Below are 16,352 nucleotides of genomic sequence, written 5' to 3' on the forward strand. Positions count from 1 at the left end.
ATTTCGGACCGTCGGTTTGTGACCAAACTTGACCCATGGAGTAAGGATATTTTCCTACTCATATCCGTATAGCCGCGGCCCTGATCGACTATCGGTGGCCGTTGAACAGACTTCTTATCATATCTGTCGATTGGCACATCCAAATGGCGGGTCGATCATATCCATACGTAGATCATCATTAGGGCTAGCTATCCTATGGTGTATATTGACTTGTATACCCCATAGTGGGCCTTAGAGGCTAGAAAGATCCTCTTATAGGTCTAGTATAGTAAAAACCCAACACTTAGGGCCATTGTCACTAAATCTGACATTATAAAAGGGCCTCATTTGGGGGACCCCTCTCCCCATACGAATTTGCCCTAGAGAAAAGAGAGAGAAAGAGAGAAAGAGGAGAAAAAGAGAAGGAGAGAAGGAAGAAGAGAGAGAAAGGTGGGCCCAAGGGAGGTGAGATCTAGAAACTTCTCTTCCCTTTACTCAAGAAATCCTACATCCACAAATAGAAGTGATTTTCATCCGATTGGGGAGGTAACCACCCATCCTTTTTGTAATATTTTGTGTTGAGCTAGGATTTGTATGAAATCCTAACATGTAAGTGCATTGTATTAGGATTTCGGCCGATTAACATCGAGTTTGGCGCTTCTAGGTCGTTTTCCAAGATCTCAACGATCCATAGGTGCGGACTATTATCCTTAGGTGGCCTAGCACCAATTATAGTTGGAGTTTAATGATTTTGTTTGCTTGGTTTGTTGTATGAAAGAATCTAAAGGAACCTAGGGATGACACGTTGTTGGAATTGTAAGAATTGTATGTTTATTTCTCTTTAATGTTAATCTTGCCTCTCTCATGATTTAGTGTATGGATGATTACATGCTCATGTTTGGTTGATTTCTTTTTCTCATATGTGTTGCTTCATATTGTGTATGATTCATTTGCTCTTATGTATTTGATCCCTTGAGGTGTAGGAAGTGCTTAACTTCCTCAACAACCCACACCACACACATACACCTTATTCATGATACTAATAGTTTGCTTGCTAGAGAAATTTGAATTGTATGTTGAGCAACATGAGAACATGGTGTTGAATATGTTTGATGTTACATTGGTAGTTGGCATGCTATGAGTCACTATTCCTACCCTTGGGTTGGTCAGGAACATGAGGAGAGCGAAGGTGGTTCCGTTGGTAGGACCACCTTGAGGCTGAACCCATGGGTTTGGACGAGTACGTGTGGGCGGCAATAGTTAGGCTACATGGGTCGCTTGTACCCGATGTCGTTCCGCCACATACTTGCCTGGGCTCGTGCGGTTTAGTCCACTGGCTAACCCACCTAGTTTGTTAACCTTGTTTGCTGACATATGTATGGAAACTGGAACACCCCACCACCATTGTAGCCCATCGATACCGGATGGAATATTGATCCACAGTCTCGTGAGCCGGGCATAGTGGAATGGGACACTATGTCCGAGCTGTCAGCTTACGCTGGGGTGACACGCCTCTCCGTAGTGACCGCGAGCGACCCCACATTCAGCACCCCCCATGTGCTTGAAGTAGGGGATAGGGGAAACCCGACGGGGTCAAGGATCACGGGGTCTAGGCCTCACACATTGGGGGGTCTTGGCCTCTCAACTAGTTCAGGGCATTTGATACGTGGGGTGTATCAGATTTCTAAATCTGCTGGATGAATGAACTTAACTAAGAACCCGGTTAACATCATCATTGCATGGCATTAGCTAAGTTGGCGACTCGGCAGTCAAGATCGCACTGAGGGAGTGTTGTCATACGCGATCGTTAGATGGAGTCGCTTGAGGGAGTGTTGTGGCGAGGGCATACATCATATCATCCTGCATGCATGCGCATTAACAAGACTAGATAGATGTTTATGATTGATTGCTTTTCATTAAATTCTTATTATAATTGATGCTTGTTACAACTCATGGCTAATAGCACCCACTGAGTTGATCACTCACTCCCGCTCTGGGACGGTGTTTTAAAACACTAACTAGACCCATTCATAGATGCAGGTGATACAGATTTCGTGGAGCCTGGTGATGCGAGCCTCGAGGAGGAGGATGAGTTCTCTTACTTTCAGCTGATAGATGGTTCCCCGTCGGCCTAGTAGACAAGATTTGGATCGCTAAGTTGTGGACTCAGCCCTATTCTTTTGGTCATGATATTCCTTTTATGATTTTGTTGGGCAACGCCTGATACAACCATTTTTATATCCTTTTGGACATGTATATAATGATCTATTTTTCATTTCAGCAAACTAGTTATGATCGTGCTTCATGTTTCAAGTAATTCCATGCTGCGCCTTTAAACCTGGATTAATCGCATATTAATGAAAACCGATTATAAGTTACCCCGGGAACTCGGGAGTCGAGCGTATGCACGATCCCTGATTTTTAGGGTGTTACAATTTGGTCACGTGGGGCTCAAATCTAGCCGACCTATCACTGACGAATCAAGACAACCGTAACTAAATAAAGACCTATTAAAAGTTAAGACAATTAAATGTCAGATTTTAATTAACAAACCAAACTGACCCACTTACTCTTTTAGCTTAAGAACCAACGACTTAGGGTGAGTATAACTGAATCGTCATTTTTGCTAGTTGCGAATAGGCTACATTAGAAACTTAGCTAATCCAAACCCTAATCATTGCACACAAAAAAATCTAGATACCCAATTCATTTCAGAAATGCCCTGATTTTTCAAACAAGCTCCAGACCGCTTGTTAGTGGGCCACTAGTTCCGAAACTATAGAATAATGTTCGTCTCTCTGGACTTGACGTCCAGTACAGGTGCAGAATCAAGTTAGTACCCAGAACTGCGCAACTTCGACCAGAGGCCGAGTGCTTGAAATGGCAAATACCCTAAGCTGAAGCTTAAAACTTAAGGGAAATAAAAACATTTTTTCTTTCACAAAGTTATAACTTTCAGACCGTCAATTCATGGCCAAAGTCGGGGTACTAACTAAAGATATTTCTCCACATATATCCGTATAGCCACGGCCCCGATCTACCATCGATGACTGTTGAACAGACTTCTGATCATACCTGTCGATCAGCGCATCCAAATGGTGGGCTGATCATATCCATACGAAGATCATCATTAGGGCTAACTATCTTACTGTGTATATTTACATGTACACCCTATAATGGGCCATAGAGGTTAGAAATACTCTTCCATAGGGCTAGTATAATAAAAACCTAGCCCTTGAGGCCATTTGCACAACTTCTGAAACTATATAAGGGCCTCATTTGGGCACCCCATCTCTCCATACGAATTTATATTTTTTAAAGGAGAGAAAGAGAGAAGAAAAAAGTGAAAGAAGAAGAGAAGAAGAGTGAGAGTAGGAGTTAGGAGTTTTTGGTGTTTCCCTTTATCGGTTTCTTCCAATCAAAGCCCTAACATTGATCATTTTCCTTTACCGAATCCACTCCATTTGCGATTGGGAGGTTAAAAACAAACCTACTTCCCAACCTAAGTTTTTTTAGGATGAATTGCATGGATCTCACGTATTTCTTGGTGTTTGTATAGGAATTTATAATTTTTCTCAAAATCCCTAACCCTACGAGCGCTATGAGTCGAGCGGATCGTCATATGGTGCGGACAATTATCTCTAAGTTATTGTTTATCGACCCTTGAGGGTCTCAGTTAATGATTAAATGCTTGTAGATGAATTTGTGCATGCTAATATGTTGACATTTTGATTTTTTCTATAATATATGTTATTAGTTAAATATAGATGCTTACGTGTTTGATAAAAGGTATAGGTGATTGAATGTATTGTTATATGGATGCTCATACACTTGATTAAATGCCCAAGTGAATGTGTTATTTTGTTGATGCTCACATGTTTGATAAAATGTCTAAATAGATGTGTTGTTTTATTGATGCTTACATGTTCGATAAAATGCCTAAGTAGGTATGTTGCTTTTATTGATGCTCACATGCTCGATGAAATGCTTGAGTAGTTGTGTAGTAGAGCTCATTCTATAATTGTGTGATGTAATGTTTAGTCCATAACGATACTTAGGATTTCTATGATGTTGGGTCAATTGACTAACTGCCCAAACTAAAGGAGTAACCCAAGTTAAGGCAGCCATCCTAGGCTTGTTCGATTGATCCAGATTGAACACAGACGACAGACAGTAGTTGGACTATATGGGATGCTTGCACCTAATGCCGGTTGCGCTAGGGTTCTCCCAAGTCAATCAAATTGGTCCACTAGCCGATTGATTGTGTATGTTCACAATGTATGACACGACTAATTCGAATATAAGATACCTCGTTTCCAATGAATGAGTCCATTTATAACCATTAGTGCGATATGATCCCATTAAGATTCATGAGCTGGGCATGGTGGTATGGGACACCGTGTCCGATCTGTTGGCCTACGTTAGGGTGACGAGCCTCCCCGTAGTGACTAGTGAGCACTAATGGAGGTGATAGATCATTGTTTGAATGACCCCTGTCAAATTACTCGGCCGATGGTTCTGTGACAGTACCGTTCGAACGACTCGGGCGTGAATGAAATTTGGTGACGAGCCATTTCCTTGTGGTGATTTGGTTTTACGTGATAAGCCCGGACCTCCGTAACTGTAACGCCCCAGTTTCTAAAGCCCGAGTACGAGACTCGCTTCAGAAACCCAGAAGTTTATAAATCAGAGAACTAAAGGAAGTATAAATTCAGAGTGCAATAACAAAATGAAGCATGGATAATCATATAAGCCCAAATATTTGACCCACCCAGCTGGGGGTCTTAGTTATAAAATTCATTAGTTCTAAAGCACTAAACCACTAAAATTAAAATACCGAATCTACTGATTTAGCCCGAAATATGCCGCCGCTTCTTGCTGCGGCTTATCGTCATAGTATTCTTCCTCAGGCTTTACTGTCCCGCCCTCAAGGCTAGTATTGTCATCCTCTACATTTGCCCCTACATACTTTGTATGGTTGGATAGTTGATGAATGAGTAACCAACTCAGTGTGAATTTCCCTCAAGATTACACACCGCTGCCTTGGCAGACATAGTTTAAAGAAAACAAGGTAATAATCCAAAACAAGCAAGATGCAGTCTTATTAAATGCATGGATGTATGAATGCACATCGACCTGGGGATGCTCATCTAGTCGGACTTAGGCTCATCATCCATGCAATCATCGACTTGGGAATGATCATCCAGTCGGAACAATAGCTCGATAGTCGATGGTCTAGGAGCTAGCAAAATGATACCCCGATGATCCTAAGGGCACGTGCTAAAGTATCTAGAATTAGCCACCAGTCATCGCTAATATGCTATGGATGCATGATTAGCTAGCCCATTATTATTTCAGTTACAATCAGCCAGTTTGAGTAACTCAATGGTCACTACAGGGGGCTCATCACCCAGCGTAGGTCGACAGCTCGAGTTAACCACCATCCTCGGCTCATGAGGTCCTCCACCTTGGGATGTTTAAATAAGATCCCTTAATCAAAATGACACCAAGTTAAGGGTCCTATTTTTTCACACGATCTGTCTAGGTACATCCCATGAGTGGCTTACATACAATAGTGGAATCCTCCACATGTAGCATTATGAGTCATATGATAAGGCGACTTACAACAATCATGTAACAACATATAAATTTTAAATGATGGTACTAAAACACGTAAGGAGACATCATGAAATTTAAATAATAACTATTGACGATGCATTTCTAAGACATGTGGACAGTAATCATTTCTCAAGGATTATCTATCATGTGGACCTATCATTTAACATGATCATAATACAAGTTGAGATAGGATGGTTAACAGTAATTAAATGTTTAAAACTAATATTATGACTTTAACTAATAGTAGCCATTCGATGCATACTATGTTTGACTAATTCAAGGATGAAAAGCCCAAGGGGAAAATTATCACCTGAGTGGGTGTAGCTTCCTCAGTTCATTTTCCTACAGCTAGCTAACGGCCTAAAACCGTATAATAGATTTCCTAAAATTATTCCCAAGACAAGAGTCGTGTCAATAAGTTGGTAAATGGGTAAGTTGATAAGGGCCCACCTACACATGACCTTGGCCAAACTTGGCCCAACAATCAAGGCCTAGAATGGGCCTGACCTGGCTGCCCGGTTGCAACCCAACTTAGGCCTGATCGGGGTCCATAATTATTATCTATAGATGGCCCAAAAATTTGAGCCATAGTGGGCCCTATTTAGCCCAGTTATTGGACCCAATCTAAGTCCAAGTGGGGCTGGCCCACAACACCTTACACGAGGCCTACTTCATTATACGGTGAGGCTCAATGTGATTTGTAGCAGGGCCCCTTCTCATGGCCCAGCACGATTGGAGGCTGTACGGCCAACTATCTTGAGGTGGTGTGGCCCATTGAGATTTGAATCTCAAGTGCGGCCCACTACTTTGAGATGGTGCAGCCCGCCATGTTGAATGGTGTGGCCCACCAATTTATATGGTGCAGTGCGGCCCACCCGTTGCTGCAAGGTGTAAGCCCCGTATCCTAGACCGTACCGTTTCATAGGCTTCCGCGATTTTTCCGGTTGAATTCCGGCAACCTTCGACCCTTATCCGGTATTTGCGCGCGACCCTAATTCTCATGCCGTCGACTCGAGTCGACTCAACCCAGGATTTGAACTTTAGCGACCGCGTCGTCGTCGCGATTCTGATGCTGCGACTCGCGCGTCGAGGCGATACCCTAGTTGGGAGATGTGGGCCAGCGTTCGGTGCAAGAAAAATACCGCGGGTGCGAATCCCGAGAGAATCTCTATAAGGTGTTACATCAATCAATCAATCCCATCATGTCAAGTACACATCACCTTTCACCCATTCCCAAGCAAGCCCCAAAGTCAAAAGTTCTTACATAAACCCATACCCTCTCTTACAACTTTTGCCAAAAAAGTCAAAAAGCCTCTTACACACCCATCCCTCTCTCTCCCATCCATCACTCCATCACCCATCACTCCCTCTCTCTCTCCCTTACAAGTCTCTCTCATTTTCAAACTCTCCCTTAAGCAAGAAAATCCCATACGTATGAGCCCTCCCATGGTGAGAAAATGCAAGTGTGGCCCGCCTTTCCATCCCTAGATCTCTCATCTCAACCATCCATTTCTCATCTTCCTCCATCAAAGAGAAGCACAAGGAGCTAAGGAAGCCAAGGGAGCAAGAAGATCAAGCGGTGGGTGCTTTGATAGGGTAGTTTTTGATGTTTTTAAGATGGGCCAAGTGAGGCCAACCGATCAATGGTTTGGATCTCACTTTGGACCCTAAGATGTGGCCGATGGCCCACTTGGATCATCATGATCATTCCATGATGGGGCCATTCTCCATGGACCCCATCATGATGTTTATTTCTTGCATATTTAGGGTTATCTAGACCATCTAATTTAGTGGAGAAGGGATTTCCACCGTTGGATTTAATTTTAATGGGCCCACATGTAATGAGACCCACTTGATGTATGATTTAGTGCAAGGGAGGGCCCATAGTGTCGGGGTCCCTCCATCACGCGGGTCCCACTCTCTATCTCTCTCTCTCCCTCTCTTTTTTTCTTTTTTTATGTGTGATGATAATGAAGTTGTGTGGCCCACTTGAATGGACCCCACCACAAGGTATGTATTCCATCCAAACCATGTTCAAGTGGAGCCCACCTTTTATGTATGGTACCCACACCACTCAAGCATGTGGTGGCCCACCTAAGCAGGGCCCACCTCACTGTTGTGCCAGCCCCAAACCGTCCAGCGTCTCTGGACGCTGGACAAAAGAAAAAGAAAAAAAAACAAAGCAAATATCAGCTTCTTCCCAAGCTTTGGGGTGGCCCACTCATGTAGGCCCCACCTTGATGCATGTATTCAATCCACGCCGTCCATTCCCTTCTCAACCCCATTTCAGGCGTTGAACTGAAATACAGACTCAATCCGAGGTTCTGGCGGGCCACACTATATCAAATGGTGGTTTTCACCAGTGAAACCTTCCCTGATTGTTTATACGCCAAAATATGTCCAATATTGGACTTGTTTTGCTCGTGTTGAGCCATGGAAGGCCATTGGACGGAGTGAATTGTCAAAATATGGACCCCACCTGTGAAAAATCGCAGGAAAACATTTTAAAAAATAAAATAACAAAGCTATCACAGCAGCTACTGTTGCTGTGTTAGACGATGCAGCAGGCGTTGCCTGCGCACCAGCGTCCGGGCGGATGAGCGGACAGGCCATCTAACTGCGTTCATAGGGTGGGCCACTCCGACGTGGGCCCACTCCAAAATTGATCCATCCAAGACTCAGGTGGCCCACACCGTAGGAAACAGTGGGATTGAACCTCTACCTTTGAAACCGTTTTTGGGTCCACAGAAGTTTTGGATCAGGGTAAAACTTATTTTCACCCTTCATCTAGGCCCACGTGGCCTTATCAATGGGTTGGATGACATATCAACATTATGGTGGGCCCCACATGGAGCCCACAGTGATGTATGTGTTTTATCCCCACCGTCCCTGGACAGTGGGCCTGTTGAGTGCATGCGTGTGTGGTGTGTGCGTGTGTGTATATTTATATATATATATATAATATTATATTATATATAATATTATATGTACTGTATATATATTATATATTATATTATATATAATATAATGGTGGTGGGAGGCTCATCTCAGTACTTGTGGCCCATGGTTGAGGCCCACTTTGATATATATGTAAGGCCCATGGGTCGAGGCTCATTTAATGCATTAGGGGCCCATGGGTCGAGGCCAATTAAGATGTAATGGGGCTAATGGGTTGAGGCCCATTTGATGTACATATGGGGCCCAATTGGTGTGGCCCATTTGATACTCATAAGGCTCATGAGATTAGGCCCATTTGATGCATTCTAAGGCCTACGGGTTATGGCCCATTGCAATGCACATAAGGCCCATTGGTGTGGCCCATTGATGTGGCTCACTTGATGAACATGAGGCCCATATGATATGGCCCATTTGATGTATTGAAGGCCCAATGGGATATACCTAAGGTCCATTGCAATGTGCAGTCCCAACATGATTTATGTAATGATGTTTACGTCGGGCTATGCCTTGGGAGCAATGGTGGTTTGACGTCCACATTGCAAGTATAGTGTGGTTAAATGTCCGCATTATGACTTTCCCTAGGGCCCATTGTTAGGCTCGTACGTCTAATGTGTAGGCCGTCTAGGCCCATCTTTGTTATGATTATCATCCATCCTATATAATATGTTTAGTTCCATGATTCATGACCATATGCATCATACGTATGCTTGATATGAGAAATGACTGATCATCGCATATGCCTTCGGGCAGATTGTTTAGGGGCTCCCGTACAGGGGGTGTTGCCCTACATGAGCGCATGATACGCGCAGGATTGCTGTATGACTGGATAGTGTGATTCATGCATTCACATTGTGTGATATGGTTACTATACGCCCTAGCGACATCAGGGCTGTAGCCTCCACAGACGTATCGTGGTTGGCATGATTGGATACCGGAAATACTGTTCTACATAGGGTGCGATAGATATCCCTGGGTGAAAGTCCCTAAACCCTTATGGTACCAAGAGGTTGCTCCAACGTCTAGACCGAGTGGGTGCATGAGTGCTGAGTGCCGATTACCAGACAGTTGCGCTTTCCACTGTGTCATGGTCGGTTGGAAGGGGGTGCGGCCTTACCCATCCGAGAGTAGGGGGCAATGCTAGGCTGAGTCTGACCAGCTCGAGGAATGGGTCCGCTATTGACGAGCCGAGCCCGATATTGGCAGGCGGATAGTGAGGTCTTTTTCACTCACCTTATTACACGTGATGGGGAGGCAATCTGGCTTGGAGTGTACTAGACCCCGGTGATATCCCAGATTTTGAACTGTATTGATGTGGACTTAGATGAGGATTTGTATGCTTGAGTTGCATTTCGCATTGCATGGCCTTGGTATGACCGACATCATTCTTTGTACCGCATGGCCTTGGTATGGCTAATGGTATTCTTGGCATTCATCAGCATGTTCCGCATTACTTTGATACTGCATAACTGCATTACCACCTTGAGCATACACTTTCACCACCCTCTAAGCTTTCTATAAGCTTATGCACGACCGTTGCGTGCAGGTGACGTTGGATCGCAACAGCGCTGAGGCTTGGGCGCGTGGCAGATCATTTTGGAGCTTTTGGTCTATCATCATTGTATTTCCCTTTATGCTCATTGTACTTGTAAAGTTTTTTATCATAGTGAAAATGTGATGGAGTTTTTGGTTGTTGTTTGTGGGTTATGCCTTTGGTTATGCTTATTACGAATCAAACTGATGTTGAAAATCCTCCTTGTAGCATCCCAGGATCGGAACCTGGCGAATGGGCGCTGAAAGCCGAGAATGGAGTTCTACGGAGGCTGTCGGCGCCGGATTCGGCGATTAGAAATTTTGTGAGACCGGTTTTCGAGTTTAGGGCGTGACACAAGGTGCAACCCACCTGTTTGCTGCAGGGTGCAGCCCACCTGGTGTTTGAATAGGGCCTGGTTCTAGGCCGATTCCAACCTAGACGTGTGGCCGGTCTCAGCCCAGTTAGAAGGCTGATGAAAGCCTGCTCTCGTCCTTGTTTTGGGCTGTTCAACGGCCCAACAACAGGTCTGCTTTTAGCCTGGCTTAGTCATTCTTTTAGAGCTGAAAGATCAGTCATTATCAGCTGCATTCCCTCAGCTGTTTCAAGCTGATAAAAAACCACCTGATGACAGGTTGTATTCCCGGCTACTTCCATTGCTATCAGGTTTTTTTTTAAGCTGGGAAACTTGCTGATATCAGGTTGTTTTTCCAACTATCTTCAAGCTGTTACTTAGCTGTAATTGAGCATAGTCGGATGCTGATTCCCAGCCCTCAGTCATGCATGGTGAGAGTTGGTTTTCAGCATCTGACATGACCCACTTGAAAGGCCGTTCTCGGCTCTGCTCAAGCCCTTCTATGGTCAGGTTTCTGGCCTAAAATATGGCCGTTTGAATTAGATTATACGGCCTACTGGGAGTCATTCTCTTCTCCTATTTTTTTTTTTACTGAGAGCCCTTGTTTCGGCCCAAAGTTCAGCCATTACTTGGCCCTATTTCAGCCCGTTAGAGAGGCCGACACGGTCCAGGTTAGGGGCGGTTTTTTTTTTTTTTTTTTAAAAGCTCGGTTCAAGGTTGATATTAGCCAGGTTTTTGTCCCAATCCCTGCCCCTATTTCAACTATGTTTATGCAATAGTTGAGTACTGTTTTTGTGGTCCATTGAAGCTTGGTTTCAGCGTCGTTTCAAGGCCTAGATAGGCGCGTACACAGCCCACCTTCAGCCCTAATGGAAGCCCGGCTTCATGGTTTGGTTTTGGCTTCAGGCGTGGCCCAAGAATAGCCTGGATATGCCTTGATCTTGGCCTAGCTTCAGCTCCAACTGTGGCCCACTTTCAGGTGGTTCTCAGCTTGTAACAGAGCCCAGCTAAGGGCATGTTTCCTGCCATAGTTTCGGCCCAACCGAGGACCATTTTTTGGTTCTGTTGGGATGGATGCTTGCAGCCTAAATCAAAGCTCTATTAGAGGTTGTTTTTAGTTTAGTTTGAAGTTCCAAGAGGAGAGAGGGAGATCGGTTACCTGCCTTGTTTGCTTTTGCCGGGCTGCACGCACCCACGGTCCTTACTTCCACTCTCTCTTTTCTTTTACTATTTTCCTCTCCCTCTGGTGGTGGGGTTGTAAGCCCACACTGACCCGACTCGGTCCGATTTTTACGGGTTGAGTTGGGGCAGTGTGCACTGAACTCACCCGTCCGAACGCATCCCCTGCTTTCCTTCTTCCTCCCTTCCTCACTCTCTCTTTGTTTTCTTTCCTTCTTGGTGTGGATTTTGAGAGCATTAATGCCCCTTTTATAGGCAAGAAGAGATGTATCCAATGGCTGGGATTAGCTCTGCCTATCCCCAGGAAACGGCCGTCGGTGTCAGCCTTTTTACCCAGAAATGGAAGGCCCTGCTCCTATATTTCATCCTTGTCTGGACATTTTTGGCTTTGAGAGAGGACTCTTTTTGGCTGGCGAGTGGACATCGGTAACCCTCTGGGTAAACTGACGTTGGCTTGCCCATCATGCCAGCAGGTAGTCTCTTCTCTAAAGATCCCAACTATATATGATAAAACGGACGATTCGAAGCTATTTTCTTTATTTCTTTACAGGGGTCTGCATCCCAATATGGTTATGGTGGGATGGACCCCACCAACAAAGTGGACGGTCTGGATTGCCCGGAAAGTGGCCGGGGTGGCCCACTTTGAGGTTTGAAACTCCACAGTTTCAAATATTTAAAACGAGTGGGAGAGTTCTCCCAATCTTTTCGTTTTGGATCGGTCAAGGCAGTTTTGACCAATCCGGTTGGTATGGTGCACGTCGTGCACGGTTGCACAAGTACACATGCATTGAGTGTGGGGTCCCCTGTAATGTTTGCGGTAAATCTACTCCATCCAATTGGCTTGGGGTCCCTATATAGGGGCCCTAGCCTAGTTTGAGGAAAATGTGAGGCCCAGGTGGGCTGTACTATCCATTTTTTAGCCTTATCTGGCTAGTGTATACTAGACCAACGACTGGATTGACCTTATAGTTGGTTTCAACGATTAAATGGGGGCCTAGAGTACGTTGATCATTCGGTTGGCCATAATTTATTCCTCTAGGGTTGTTAGTAGGTGTATTGTGACTTAGTTAACTTGTCTATAAACTGTTTTAACTTAAGTGTTTGTTGAGTTTTATCTCTCGGACTGATACTGGGTTTGACTTGGCTCCTACAGCTCTTGGTGGTCGGCTTTAGTGTTGACTAGAAGTTCCAACCTACATGTGTAAAGTTTAAGTCGCCTCGTTAATCGATCTTAGTTCCCATAAACGTGGTTCTCAGAGGTAACACTCGTGTGCTAGAGGTACGGGGTGTTACAGTAACGCCTTGGCCACTGTTCATCTGGACTGTGGTCCGAGTATGAGTTGGGGTGAGCCGTTTGATTCGAACCCCCTTCGAAAATAGCATTCCAGTCGGTCAGGGCAGCGTGCTCGCCAGTGGTACTGAGTGATCATACTCGATTTGGGTGTCGACCCATACCTGGTTGATCCTCATACATTTATGTATCATACCATATATTTGGAATTGTTGATTTGTGAGATAAACGGGTAACACTTAAATTTAGATCAAGGGACAATGGTAAGGAGTCGCTATGTGTGGCAACGAGCCACATACTCCGGATAAGGACCAGTGATATAACGTCAGTATCCTAGTTTTGCCAATATACTGGATGAATTGAACTTAATAATTACTCGGCTAACATTATCATTTATCGTATCGTATTAGTTTATAATGTGGTGAAACAATTAAGGAAGTGTTGTCATTGGCTAACTAGGTGGTCGGAATTGCGTGTTGAAGGAGTGTCGAATGGTGAGAGCATGCATCATGTCATATTTTCATATGCGCACTTAACAAAAGTATTTACGAAAATTTTGATTTATTGTTTTATCATTACCTGCGCTGATTGAGTTGATAACATGTGTAACTTAGAACTAATGGAACTACTGAGTTAGCTATTTACTCTCACCTGAGACGGTGTTTTAAAACACCAACCAGACATATCATTAATACAGGTACTAGTGAGAACTTAGATAGGTAGACTTATATCAGTTTGTGCCAACCTCATTATGTTTTGGAGGATTGAGTGTAAACTGAAAGCTTTATACTTTAACCATCATGGGTATGTATATTTTGGCTTGTATAATTTCTATTTTGGGCGATCATCACCATTGAAATTATATTTTTGATTGTTAGCTCTACTATTCTAAATCATTCGTTATTTTTACCGCGCTTTGGATCCGCTAAGTGAATTGCGATACTTTAATTATCCATATGCGGAATGAATGTGAATCTGAACGAGGTCACATATGCATTCTCATTGGATTAACACCCGAGAACTCGGGAACGAGGTCTTTATACTCGAGTGCCAATTTTCGGGGTTTTACACAGATTGACGGGTAGATACCTCTCATCCTTACGCAAGAGCTTCCTGTGAAAGGCTTTAGCAGGAAATTCGTGTCCTGGTGCACCCCCGATGTACTACACACCACTGGCTTGGTTGGTGTGTTGACGTCACCAAGTTTTGTAGGTCCAATCACGAGATATTTGTTATATCCAAACCATCCATCCATTTGGAGAACTTGTCATAAGGTTTGATCAGGAAAATAATAGACATCCAAAGATCAAATGGGCCACACTGTAAACAGTAGTGGGTGATTGAACGTCTACCATTGAAACGGTTATAAGGGTCATAGAAGTTTTGCATCAAATATGATATTTGTTTTTCCTTTTCATGTTGGTCCGTGTGACCTTATGAACAGATTGGACGAAAAATAAATGTCATAGTGGGCCCTACGAATGTTTTAACGGTGAGAATCATCGTCCCATTGCTATTTATATTGTGGTCCACTTGAGATTTGGGTATGAATCATTTTTGGATATATGCGCTAAAATGATCTCGCCAAATGGATGAACGGTGTGGATATAAATAAATACTTCATTGTGGGTCCCATGTAACTTTGATATCCTTTGAACCGTTCGTACAACTCAGAGCTGGAGGAGCGTCAGCGTCTTCGCACGACACGTACCCACACCAGCCAGGTCGGTGATGTGTGTTACACCAGCCAATCCGCTTCAACACGCCCTTGAAAATATCCCATACTCTTGAGGGCAAAAGTGGAAATAAGCTTTCAGAGTGCGTCCAGAAATTTGCCACGACAGCGGCAGCTGGTCATTATTCGAACTCTGAAAATTAGACTGAAATACAGAAAACTGATCACGTACAGGCGACTGTACCACAACTTGTGGTACAGTACCATCTTTATTGCCATATTTCCACCTATCTAGGAAATCAGTACTATGATAAGGATAAGCCCCACCATAAAGATCACCATTTGCAGAAATCAGACCGATCCATTTTCTAGGAATTCCAAAACTCTATGCTGAATCAACCGTCGGTTGTTCATTGATTACAACAGTGTGGCCTAGTTGATGAGAAAATCAGTCCTTTTTTAAAATTCTTGTGATCTTTATGGTTGGGTTTAAATAATTAACGGCACTGATATCCTATCAAATGGCATGTTAACGGCTAAGATGGTAGGGTACCGCAAGCTGTGGTACCTACCCGTCAATTCTCCTTATTAAAGGTTTGGGATTTAATGCAACTGCTTGTATTATCTGCTTCCCATACAACCAGTTGCTTTCAGACACGTGGGACAATCAACCCATTCGTCTAACATTTCAGCTATGTTTTGACAATCGACAATAAAACAAAGACTGTAATTGGACCATCCTGACCGTCCGATCAATAGAGTAAAAAAAAAGATGGTTAAGATCAAGTGGATAAGATCGGTGTCGTCATCAATTAGAAACAGGCATGGGCGTGTCACATCAATGATTGCTCATCACCTTAAAGAAACAGTTTCGTTGGATTATGTTAGCCGTCCAATCTATGGCCTCTAAATGGACGGATAAAGACCAGCAATCGAAAGGTTGAAATCATTCAATTGGTGTGGTTTTTGCGTTGTAGTCCACCAATACTAGTATATAGTGAATGGATGGTTCAGATTTGATAGTCATGCGCCCAGGGAACTAATTGTATGGTAAACCTGTACGGTAGATGCTTACTTTAAACGGCGGGAGATGATGTGCGCACCAAATGCCTGTGCTCCCTGGGCGCAAGGAAGTCTAGAGTTAGAGAAATGGCATAATGCATACTACAGCGTGTATGTTCTCCGTACATCTCCACTCATGGTGCACATGAAAAACACGTGTGGTGATCTGAGCTGATGATCTGAGCTGAAAATATGATGGCCCACCATGTGGATAAATGATATCTGAAAAATCAATAGGATTGGACAACGGTAGGCGTCAGATCAACGGCCTGCAAAAGGAACGGTTAGATCAATACACACAATGGTCCACATTCCACCAGAAAAGTTCACGAAGTCTAGGTAAAGTTATCCACTCTCTCTGATTTTTGGCCCACCAAATCAACACTCCTAGTCACAACATATGTTTGACACGTGTACCAATCCGCTCACACGCATGGCCACAATCGTTAGGACGCGGATTTCCCATGCCCCGCACAGGAAGTTCCTGTAGTCGGAAGCTGCGTGGGGCCCACATAAATTTCCGTGATAAATCCACTCCGTCCATCAGATTTTAAAGACCACAGTAGGACAGATTTATAGAAATCGTGTAGATTAAAAACTCTTAGGGGCCACACCACACTAAAGGGAGGAGATTGAACGCCCACCATTGGAAGCATTGAAACCTTTCCGGAGCTGACCATAATGTTTGTATGCTATCCAAACCGTT

The sequence above is a fragment of the Magnolia sinica genome, chromosome 3 (assembly GCF_029962835.1).
Source record: "Magnolia sinica isolate HGM2019 chromosome 3, MsV1, whole genome shotgun sequence".
Lineage (NCBI taxonomy): Eukaryota > Viridiplantae > Streptophyta > Magnoliopsida > Magnoliales > Magnoliaceae > Magnolia > Magnolia sinica.